Source organism: Strix uralensis, chromosome 16, assembly GCF_047716275.1.
Source record: "Strix uralensis isolate ZFMK-TIS-50842 chromosome 16, bStrUra1, whole genome shotgun sequence".
NCBI classification, from domain to species: domain Eukaryota; kingdom Metazoa; phylum Chordata; class Aves; order Strigiformes; family Strigidae; genus Strix; species Strix uralensis.
Window position 1 is genome coordinate 20,783,678 of NC_133987.1, and position 12,199 is coordinate 20,795,876.

General features: G+C 55.3%; 1 long non-coding RNA gene across 8 annotated transcripts in view; it reads right to left on the reverse strand.

Moving 5' to 3' along the window:
• Positions 1-6,629: 6,629 nt before the first annotated feature.
• The window catches only part of LOC141950855 (uncharacterized), a 172,369-nt gene continuing 166,799 nt past the window's right edge, over positions 6,630-12,199 (reverse strand). For all 8 annotated transcript variants that reach the window (XR_012631191.1, XR_012631193.1, XR_012631189.1 and 5 more), the window contains 3 exons: positions 11,781-12,013; positions 8,166-8,252; positions 6,630-6,891 (listed from right to left, as the gene is read on the reverse strand). This is a non-coding gene — a long non-coding RNA (uncharacterized LOC141950855). The remainder of the gene's footprint in view (positions 6,892-8,165; positions 8,253-11,780; positions 12,014-12,199) is intronic.

Sequence of the window (12,199 nt, forward strand, 5' to 3'; positions counted from 1 at the left end):
TCCACATCAGCACCTTCTGCAGACACCGTGGGGGCAGCTGGAGGCCACAAGCAAAGCGCTGGGGCCGCCGCCGGCTCCCAGAGCCCCTGTGCGCCCCGGCACCCTCCACAGCCCTGCTCCTGCTGCGCTCCAGCCACCGGCGGGTGACTGGGGAGGCACAAAACAGCAGCTTTGGTTAAAAAGCTGCTGCGGGCTCCTGGGGAAGCAGAGGAAGCAACTGGAAATATCGATGCCCACAAGGATGGGGGGGGAGGCAGCAGCTGTCTGTGCAGCGTCAGGAGCTCTCGCAAGCAGACAAAAGTTACAGAACAGCAGAACACGCTCTGACAGGGGTGAGAAAAAGGAGATTACAGATTTTTGGTGACAAAACAAATTCCAAAACCAGCAGATCCTATTTCTAAGGGGATAGCAAAGATGCCAATTTATATGTACCTTTTCCACATATATTCACGGGGTATGTCTGTTCTGCACTCAGAACCGTTGTGCCCGTTTGTCACACACGGGTGAGCTTGCTCAGTCAGTGACCAGCTGAGGACATCACAACAGCAGTGACTGTAACAGTTCTCAGTGTCCCATGCCTGAAAAATCTGTGTCCATGAAATCTGGGAAGAGGCAGAAGGAGAAGTGTCCAGCCCACTGCTCATTTCTATTCAGGCTTGGGGTTGGGGGGAACTGCATTGCCCTGGAAAACTGAGGGGACAAATGAGGAGCTTGATATTTAGAAAGGCTGAGAGAAGAGCTGCCCACAGGGGAGTCAGAGACTGCTGCGGGGTGGCTGCAGCCTCAAGGAAAAACGACAAGACAGCTCACAGGGGGACCCATAAAGATTTAACAGGTGGGATAAGTCCAGCTGGCATGGAGCAATGGAAAACAGGCCTTGTCAAACAACCCCACCTCCTCCTTCAGCAGATTACAAGTTGGGCTGATTAAGGCAATTACATTGATGCACCGGGCTTCTGCGAGGTGCCTGGCACCGTATCACATGCCATTCTGAGTGAAATATCGCGCTCCGCACCGGAGCCCGCGCTAAATGGATTAAGCAGCAGCTGACGCGTCTGTCGATGAGGAATCCCCATCAAGGAGCCACCTCTCGGGGCCGAGCGTGGGTCAGACACTGCTCAGCCACGTCATCAACACAGATGCACGGGGCAGCCCTGTGGTGCGGGGCCGGGGTGCTGGGAAGGGGCACGGGGCCAACCCCCCCGGCAGGAGCTGCCTCCTGTACAGCACCGACCCTGCGACGTGCTCGAGACGCCCGGCAAGAGGTGGCAGCCAATGGGCTGATGGGCAAACAGAGGTACCGGGTAGGAGCAGGGAGGAGGAATTCCTCATGCAGCTTCGGGGACATGCAGCAGGAGTATCACATCTGCTCCCCTCCCATGCTGCGACGAGGTGTGAAAGTTGTAGAGAGGGAACAAGGGCCACAAAACACAGCTGAAAGGCTCGAGAAGATGCCTGCTATTGAGAAGCAAAGCCTGGACCAGATTAGCAGGGAGAAGCAAATGGCAGCAGCAGCCCTGGAAGTCAGCTCAGGATCTTGGGCCCGTTCTGGGGCCATGTGGAGACTCAGCACTGCTTCAGCACCGTCCTCTTTGCCTGGCCGGGAGCAAGAGCGGAACTGCCAGGTGCTGGCATCGGGAGCAGCAGGTGCCCCCATGGGCCAGCCAGGACAGAGCCAGGAGGCCCCTGAGCATTTCTCCTGATGGATCCCTTGGAGCAGCAGCGGGTCTGACCCCGCCACTCCCCGCTGTTCGGGGCTGAGCCTCTGCCCCGGGCGCACCCAGCGCTCCTTCAGTGACATTTCCCCTACAACACCCAACTCCTCATCAGTCAGGTGTCTGCTGCAGCCAGAGACTTCAACCATGAAATTATATGACTCTGCCTTGACCTCAGATTTCCTACAGTGAATATCTCCTACAGAATATACACCACAGCTCAGGGGCATTTCTCTGACTCGGCCAGCAAGAAATGCAGCCTCAAAATCTCCGCTAATTCACTGGGATGCCTTCCCCTTCCTTTTCAGAGCAGCCTCAGCACCACGACCAGACGCTGGCTCGCCGCAGCCAGGGCTCCAACAAGGCTCCTCTCCTGCAGCCAGCCCCGGGGCCTGTCTGCGTGCCTTGGCAGGTGAAACAGGAGGCAGCTGACACCTCCCTGCACAGTTGCGGTTCCCCTTGCCCCCCGTTCACACACGGGTTGTCCCCACCAGCCCATCCAGGCACTGATGCTCTGCCAAAGCCTGTGCCCCCCTCAAAGGAACCCTGCGCTGTCCGAGACCAGGACAGGACCTGCGGAAAAAGGTCAAAGCATCTCCTGGGGCTGCCTGGTGGGGTCCTGCTGCTTTTAGAGGTCCCCAGGGACTCGCACCACCAGCCAGAGGAGATGCTGCAGACGTCCCACGCATGATGCGCTCGGTCCCAGATGGCTCCCAGAAAGGCTGGTCGCAAAGCCCAGCTGCCCTCGCTCCCAGTTCACACCAGCATCCCTCTGGCTCCATGCATGGCTCTTCCTCCTGTTGCGCTGCAGAAACAGGCACTGCAGACAGACACCCGTCCACGCACAGGCTGGGCAGCTGCCAGGAGCCCCGGCAGCTGCCTTCCTTTGCCTGCCTTCTTCCAGAGGATTTAAGAGAGACTCATGTCTTCGAATATTAACAAAAATCTCTAACTGGGTGTGCTGGAGGAGCTGGAGCCCTGCACACCCAGGGACTGGGCTCGGGGGGGCTGTCAGAAAGCTCCCAGGGCATGGTTGGTGGGGCAACACGTTGCTTCACTCCAGGATGGTGCCAGCACCTGACACCCCTCTCACCACCCGGGGAGAGAGGAAAGCCAGGGAAGACCCCCCCGAGTGCACCTACCCAGGCGGGGTGAGCACAGGGCCCCGCTGCGATGCCCAGCCAGTGCGTCCATGGGTGCAGGGAGGGCAGCCACACACCCCCATCAGCAGAGCTCTTGGCTCGATGCAGCCTCCTGAGTTGGGAAACAGCCCCGGGCACTGCTGGCCCCTGCCCAGAGCCCTGGGCAAGTGGCAGGTTTTGCCCATTGCCTCCATCTGACCACCAGCACAAAGACCTCCCCTGCCCGCCGGGCGTGTCCGTGCTCGGGGGACCTGGGGACGTCCGGGCCAGCTCCCCTCTGAGCACACGTTGCCACCATCACCCCGGCAGAGCCCCAGGGCCACGGGACGGCTTCAGGAGCAGTGCCCTGGCCTCCTGGGGAAGGGGAAAGCCTTCCTCTTCCTGCCACTCTCACCACGGCTCCAGCAAACGAGACGCATCTGATCTTCCAGGAGACTGATAGAGAGAGGATGCTGGTGTCATTATCAAGTTAATTAGAAAAACTCAAATGGAGCTTTAAACATTTTTATAATACATTGGGGCCTTTTTGGCAGGATTATTGCATCTTTTGGGTTTCCATTTCCCATTAAAGCATTCTCAGTAGTGCATATATAAAAGCCATGTGATCTTGGCTCCTTGCTGCTTTTTTTTTTTCTTTTTTTAAAGACATCTTTTTTGGGGTAAGATTTATTAAATATTGTAATCAGTTAAATTCTGGCAGCTTCAACATTTTCTTTAATAGCCTTGTTAAATGTGGATTAGATTTAAAATCCCTGCTTCTGAACTCTGGAGCAGCAGTATTTATATGCAATGTTAAAAAAATTAAAAGCTTTACAAAGTGGTAATTACTCCTCTGATGCAGGAGGAAAGAGACTGACTTTCTAAGTTATTTTAAGGCAAGTTTTCCAGCCTCACCCTTCTTGGGCAATGCTACACAAGCATGATTTATTTTTCCCTCAGGCCAGGGTTGGGAAGCGTGGCGGCAGGCAGAGCCCGCAGCATTTGAAGGGCTATCAGCTTCCAACAGAGCGGCCAGAGGCCCTCGCAGGACCCTGCTCCCGCTGAGCCTCCCACGAGCGGGACCCCTTCACCCCGCGCCGGGAACAGCCCGGCAGCCCCCCCACACACAGCACCTGCCCGGCGAGCCCCCGGCTCCTCAGAGCCCCCACAGCTCTGGCCTGGCTGCTCCCGTCCCCACCCGCCCTCAGAAAGCCAAGCGGAAACCGGAGAGGCCAGGCCGGACACTTGGGTCACACGGCTCATGGCACTTGTAAGACTTCTGCTGCATCCAGATGGGGCACGTCCTGACCATCATCACAACTTCCTCGCCACGCCTGCAGGGAGCGCTGCACCGAGACCTGATTTAGTGTTACTTGAACCCCAGGAAAACTGTCAGGTGCCGTTAAGAACAGCTGAAGCAGAGGGGAAATTCCCCTTCCCACTCCCCCCTTCCTTTCCCCCACGCAGCAGCAGCTCCATTTCGCTGCCAGGCTGGGGCAGATGGGGTGTGTGCAGGCACGCGGGAGCTCCCTGACCCCGGCCAGGGCAATGCTCACACCGCTGATGCCACCAGCCTGGTTAACTGGTGCTGGTGAGGCAACCAGAAGGCAGCCCTGCCTTCCCTGCCCGCCCTGCCTGCCCTGCCCGCCCTGCCCACTCAAGGCTTCCCGGAGAAGGCTACAGACGGGCTGCAGCAGAAGGCGCATCCGTTCCTCTGTCATTACGTGTTAGCAGCAGCGGTGTCAAGGCTCTGCAGTTGGTCCTGTTTGTTAACAAACATGTTAATGAGCTGGAAGGGGCAGGGAGGGCGAGTAGTGATTTACAAAACGCCCCACGACACCAATTTAGGTGAGCAGGAGCAGAGCAGCACCTCGGGGCAGCCGCACCGGCCTCGGGGACCGGGCACACACGGGCACCACAAATGCAAAGCCACGAACGGCGGGGGAGGCCCGACCGCCCCTCGCACCCCTGCAGAGCTCTGAAGAACCTGCCCTGGCTCCTGGGGGGGCTCAGGGCCCAGGGCAGCACGGCCCGGGGACACCCCCGCACCCACCACGGCGCGAGCACGGGCAGGACAGGGTGAGCCCCCCGCCGAGGACTGCAAGGTGCCTCCCAGCAGCACTGGACCCATCTGCAAAGCCTTCCAAATGGCAGGAAAAGGATTGCTAAAAGCCCCTCGAGATGGCCTGGAGGTCAGACAGAAGGTCCCGAGGGTCAAATGGAGCTGCCAGGCTTGCAGGCAGCACCCTAAAGCCTGGGGCTGCCCGACGAGCCCCGCCTGCGGCACAGGGTGGTGGCTGAGCACAACGCGCCCCTTCGCCTGCACCCCCGGGTCGGGGGGCACCGAAGCGCCTCAGTTCGTGTTGTTGGAAGTATGAGTTTTGCTGAATATTTCTGAGGTACAGAAGGTACCTTTGGGAACCTTAACTGGGTTTTAATGAAGCTTTTTGCCATTGAATGTAAGTCAATTTTCTTGGAGTGATTACCCTATCTCTAGAGGGTATTGTAGGAATAGATGAGAACTAGAGAGGGACAAGAATAATATCAAGGACTGGAAAAATTCTCAAATAAGGAGAGACAGAAAAACAAGGTAGAAACAGAATTAATAAATAATAAATGGTCTTGAAGAGACAGTCTGAGAGCACCTCTCATCCCACTCTCATAACAGAGGAAGAGAAAACATGATATCGAATGAAGAGGTGGATGTAAGGGGAAATACTTTTCTCATGTGATCTGTAACACGTGCGTGAGTCTCAGCACGGCACAAGCCCACGTGTGCTCCCCGGGGAGCGGGGTGCACTGCTCTGCCCGACAAGTGCAAAGTGCTTCAACCCCGGGGCTGCGGGACAAGAGCCCGGGACCCTTGCGTGGCTTTTGCACAGCTGCACGCTGGCTCACGTACGAGTGCCCCCCCGCTCGAGAGGCACCTTCACCCAGCCAAGAGAAACTCGGACTCAGGTTTTCAGGGCTGAGGTCTCCACACATGCAGACGCTGCGCTCCCACCCCTGGGTGCCAGTTTCCACCCTCTGGATCTGCAGGTGGCACCCACAGGGGCTGTCACCAAGCCACAGGCAGAACACAGGGATAAATAGATTTAAAATGTGCTAAGGCAGAAAGAGGTCCATGAGCCCATTTCTCCTGTCTCACAGTTCTGTGAAGATGGCTACTGGGGGTGGGACTTCAGGGAAAAAGAAACACTCTTCAGCTCTGTACTAGAGAATGAAGACTTTCTCATTTTAAAATTCATAAACCAACACAGACTGTAAGTTAAAAAATAAGGATCCCCTATTTACATATATCACTGCAACAACCACAGTGCTCGTTATGAATTATTTAGCATAATGCACTTTCACATCAGCCCTGCTTGCTCGGTGGCCTCCTCTCAATTAGGCGTTTATGGCAGAGGGGTCAGTAATAACAGGTCACTTAAAATGTAAATAAAAGTGACACTGGGAGATATGTGGGAGCATTTACTTATACTGTTATATTACTGTAAAAATGTGTTTATGAAGACCAATTCCTAGCATGTTTACTTGTCATGCAAAAAATGTGTTTCGCAAAACGCACATTAAACATAATTTACCCAGTGCAGAAGCCCTGGATCAAGCTGCTCCTGCCCTTGGCCCTGGGCACGGGGGTCTCCCAGCCCTGGCAAGGCACCTCCCAGCTGCGCTCTCCCTCCCTCGGCACCGTTTGGAGGGTGCCATGAGAAAGCAGCCAGGAGAAGTTCTTCAAATGGAACATTTTGTGGAGAAGAAGAAAATTTGATGACACCAAAACTTCTCACAGATTGAGTTTGGTTTTGCCAGTTTATTTGGCTTTTAAAAGGACCGTGTTTTAAGTAGACGTTTTGGGCTTTTCCATCTGATGCCATTTAATGCTCTTAAAAAGCACAAATTCAGTAAGGAAATCAGGTTCATCGTTTTGGAGCGAATTAAGTACTTCAACCACATAGAAAGGTTAGCCTTTGTTTCATGTTTTACAGTGCTTTTTGCTTTGCTGAAGTTCTTGAAAAGTTGTTTAATGTCAAGCCAATGTTCCTGGGCTTTTTGAGCTGCAAGCAAAGAGAAAAACCAGCTTTTTATACCACTCCCCTGGACACTCTCCCAGCTGGCAGCTTTTCCTCCCCTTTCTGCACAGCAGCCTCCATCCCTGGCCCATCAATCCCAGCTGGCGCAGCTCCCTGGCCCTGTGCCCGCTGCCCGACACCCGCAGGCAGGGCCCGGCTGCCCGCGACCCCGGGGACCCCACTGCTGCGTCCTCCGCAATAGTCCACAAATTCATTTGCCACGAGTGGGATTAACACGCATCGAAAATCCAATTGCTGCCTGTGGAGCCGCTCGTTGGTGCCCGCGGTGCAGGGGGAGGAGGAGCGCAGAGCGGGACCCGGCTCCCCGCCACCCCGCACGCCCGGCACCAGCGTGCCCCGGACCCTGTTCCCGGGAGGATGCGGCCAGCCCAGCCTCGCTTTTCGCTTTGCCTTTGCAAAAGAAGGCTCTGAATTAAAAATCCCGTGGGGAGGGGGAGCATCAGCACCTGCTGCTGAGACGCCTCTTCCTCCGGAAAGCCGGTGGGTCCCCCAGCCCCCACAGCAGGGGCTCCTGCTGCTCTCCCACCCAGGCCGGTGGGCCGGGGGTCGCACACACCCAGCAGCCACCACCTCCCCCAGGCTCAGGTGCGGCTCTTCCCATGAACCGCTGTTAGCCCTGTATGGGAGGTGATAATAACAAGCCACTAATGGGAATCTGTTTGAGTGCCACTGTGTGGCAGGATCGTAAATTAATGGCCGTTTCATTTATTGTCATTTTATCCATAACAAGATGCTGATTTTCCCCCCAGGATAACAAAATCAGTCTGTAAGAACCATAAATCCTCACCGTGGTGCGAGGCCAGAGCAAGGTGTTGGATTAACGGGCTAATGACAGAGATGTGAAAGCTCATGAATCGTGTGGCTGTGAGGGGGGCGGGTGGCCATGCCGGGGGGAGCCCACAGCAACACCCGCGCCAGAGCGTTGCTAAGGCTAACAGCGAGTTATTTCAGATGTCAGACCAGAAAGATCCAAATATCCCCTCCTGGCATGCCCTTGCAGCTTGCATTTTCTGCCCATGGAAAATTGGTTTTTAAAGGCAAACCTGTCAGACCAAAACCGCCCAGGATCTCCACCAACCTTCACCCCCATCAGGGGTGTCCCAGACAGACACCGACCATGCGTGAGCAGCTCAGGGTCAGCCCCAAGGGAGAATTGATGATTTCTGCTCCCTTCACTTGGAGCATAAAACAAAAACATATGCTGGAAATTTATAGGGTCTATCGAGCTGAAACGCTACCTTTGCTACGTGTTCCTTGCTGTTTCCAGGACCATCAGCCAAGGACCTTTAATCTGTGGACAAGTACAACTTCAAAGCAACGACCACCTGAAAATAAGAATTAAAAAGTTTCTCACAATTAAATCCTTAAATGGAAAATAGAGTTAGAGGCGATGATGACCATCCAGCTGCAGAGGTAGCAGCCAGGGCTGGAAGGAAACGCACCTCTCCTGACCCCTGCAGCGCAAGCCCCCGTGGCAGTGAGCCGGGCGGCGAGGAGGCTGCAGCCCCAGTCGCACTGGTGGAACACCCCCTTCTCGCAGCCCTCAAGTGCTCCGACCACCTGCCCGGTGTCTGCTGGAGCACAAGCTCCCTCCCCGGTGCTCTCTCCTCCCGTTCACAAAACAGACTGGGCCGAGGCAGCTCCCCCAGGCGCAAGGCAGGGAATCTCGCCAGGGCTGGCGGGGCAGAAAGCCCTCACCTGCCCAGGGCTGCCCCGAGGCAGCGAAGGCATCCTGCGATCAAGGGGGGCAACGGGGAGACCCCCAGGCCCCTCCACTGCTCCTGGAGAGCCCTCTGCAAACCTGCACCTCCTGCAGCCGAGCATCAAGCTTGATTTTTTTTCTCCTTGCATAATTCAGGAGAGATATCATTTTAAATATTGCTATTTTTCTCACTCAGATATGAGAAATATTAACTGACCAAACTTGGCTGTGGCTGTCACCATCCTTTTAGCAGTGTGATTGCCAGTGGGGGATTTATAGTCCTCCCTGCACCTGGGTTATTTGAGTTTTGCTTTGCTGCAGGGCCAGGGCAACAATAAATTTCCTTCTCCTCTGGAACATGCTCTAACCTCTCATTTTCTAATAAAGCGTTAAACCTTGGAGCAACCTGCGCTGGCCTCGGTGCCTGAGAGGAGAGGAGTTTCAGCTGAGCCGATGAGCCGCTTGCCACAGGCTGGAGGGCACCGTCACAGGCCAGCGCGGCTCTTCCCGCCGTGGCGGTGATGAACTCTGGCCTCGCTCTCCAGGCAGAGCCCCCGACCCAGGCAGGGGCCGCATCCTGCCCGTCCCCAGCAGCACTGCACCCTAGCTGGGCTGTCAGGGGTGCAGGGGTGCCCAGTTAGGGAAAAGCCCCACAGCACCACCCCGCTCAGCGAGGGGCTGGGGGGATCAGCTCAGCTGGGCAGGGACGGGGAAACAGTCCGAGCAAAAGAAGGTGATGAGCAGGAGTGGGAGCGGGACAGGAAGCGGGAGCAGGAGCAGGAGCAGGACAGGGAGCAGGAGCGGGAGCAGGAGCGGGAGCAGGAGTGGGACAGGGAGCAGGAGCGGGAGCAGAAGCAGGAGCGGGACAGGGAGCAGGAGCAGGAGCGGGAGCAGGAGCGGGACAGGGAGCAGGAGCGGGACAGGGAGCGGGAGCAGGAGCAGGAGCGGGACAGGGAGCAGGAGCGGGAGCAGGAGGCATCTGCTGATGCCGTTCAGAAACAGGCCGCCTGCGAGCTGCCTGAAGGCACCCAGGAGGAAATGCAGAAGCCCCGGCCCACGCAGCGAACCCCACCAGGACGGGGTGTCCCTCTCCCCACCCCACGCACGGCACATCCCCAGCCCATGCTCCCCACCGTGAGAGCCCGCAGCGCCCGTCGCCGACACGGGGCTTATCCTGACAGGAGGGCCCTTGCCCACAGCCTGCAGCTGCCCGTGCCATCCACTGCCCCTCCCTGCTGCGTGTGGCGCCCAGGAGGCTGACGGGGCGTGAAGGATGGATGGGTGGATGGATGGTGCATCTGCTCTGGTCTCATTACAGTAACAGAGGCGGCCGCGGCGTCAGGCTTTTACCGGCTGAGCTGTTCGGTGAATTACGGCAAGGTTCTGCATTGTGGTAATATGATTTTTTCAATATATTCTGTTTGGATTGGCAGGTTGGTCTCACTCTTTCTCAACTGACTGATAAAGCACTAGACAGGGGATTAGTCCTCTTGGAAGCTAAAGAAAGAGGTAATATGGGTTGTTTATAGCCTGCAGGGGTAGAATCAAAATGTACAATACTGAGAGAGTCAAACTTTTACAGCGTACGGCACAGCTATAACTCAGAGCAAGTATCAAGCATTACAGTCCTGTGAAATGCATTCCCGTGACAAAAGGCTGGAAAGGCAGAAAGAATGAGAGGAATTAATCTGTTCTTGGGACAAATATTGTAATGAAGACAGGAAATGCCAGGAAAATTAACCCTTGCCTGGGCTGGTTTTAGCATAGGACTGTCTGGCCCAGAAGTCTCACCTCTGCACCTCGGGCAGTGTTGGAAACGACCCAGACACCGGAGACGCTGCTGGTTATGCGTAGGGGCAGCCCCAGTCTGACCTTGGCTTTTCTGCACTAAAGGAATAACAGCTTTCTCTCAACTGGGTTTTGCTGGATTTTCATAGCTATTAAATCTAATTGCTGAGATGGAGTTATAAAATTATAATTTTAACCATGCAATTTAGATGGAGTAACCGGTCGTCTATTTCTGTGATTATCCCTGATTATTAAATGAACAGCTGCCTCCAAATATGTTTGCAACAAACTAATTCAATGAGTGCATGTGCCTGAATATTCATGGCCCAGATTTGCGGCACAGACTCTTAAGACTTTTTCACTGTGGCTTTAAAAGTTAATTTATCCTGGCAATTTAAATAAATATACTTCCATCAGCTTCGGTTAGTGCTCCAGACTTCAACACTAAGTTTGGCAGCAAGCGGAGGTGTCCCAGCCCCTGCTTCGACGTCCGCCCGCAGCAGAGCCCTTCCAGTGGAGACAGACACCGTGTTTGTGTCGATTCCAGACCTCTCCCGTGCCTTGTTTGCGGGTCTGACAACCCTTCTCCGCACAGCACTAACAAAATGTGACACTGCACAGTCTGTTTGTTTTAGCTTTTACACTAAATTTTGCAACCACGCCAAGTAGCCGGGAAATAACCTGCCCTCCCCAAGCGCTGAAATATGGGTAGGGCTGGCCAGCACGGCAGCCAGCGAGCAGCTCCCCCGGCCTGCCTGGCTGCAGCCGAGCCGCGGAATGGCTCGCAGGCAGCTCTGCGCTCATCGTTTCATCAGGAATTTCATTTTCCTCCTTGCGAAGGAGGTGCCCCCACTCGCTGTCAGGCAGGGTAACGGGCGGAGGGGCCGGGTGCGTGGGGCAGCCACGGAGCACCCCCGCACCGGGAGCGAGGCAAAGGCAGCAGGACACCGCGCGAGCACCCTCTGCGCCGCTCCCCGGGGCAGGGGCAGACAGCACCCGCCGGGGCAGAGCCCTGCCAGGGTCTGTCACTCTGCACGGAGCAAGTGCCACTCTCCCCAGTGTGGTCTACAAGAACATTAAATGTATTTCTTGTGCTTAAATTTCTGCATACTCTTCAGAGTGAGCTGCACATCTACTGTCTGGTAGAACATTTTAATAATATTCACGGCACAGTACAGATCATTTAAAAAAAAAGTATCACCCTGTAACACAACCAAGTGCCCAAAAATAGTTACTTCACCCGATGCTGCTCACATCATGATGTGCTGGGGTTTACCCTGGGGTCTCCCAGCCTCTGTGGCAGCCTCTGGAGCCTGACATAAACCTCCTGGACTTGGCAACGTGCTGGGATTTACATACTTACTGGAGAGAAACAGCTGCTGCTCAGGAAGGATGCACGGCTCCCAGGATGCACTTCCGAGGTGCCTATTAGGCAGAGGCTGGCAGCCGTGACGCCCGGGCTCTGGGGGGGGATCCCTCCTGCAGCCGCTCAGCTGGAACGGGCGAGCACCAGCCCAGAAAGCCGAGCCTGCTTTGGGGCAGTGACTTGTGCAACCTCTGACTGCAACATCTTCCTCCATCCTCACAGACACGTCCCTTGGAAAGCAATCACAATTAAAAAAAAAAAAAGTATTTTAAAAGCTTTTATTAAAGATCCAAGAAAAAAAAGAAGATAATAATCTGTTAAAGTATTTGAAATGTAAAGTAGGGCTTTCATTTTAACAGCACCCCTGATTCCTTTTGTCTCTTTCTGCATAGAGGTTTCACAAGAATATACACAGT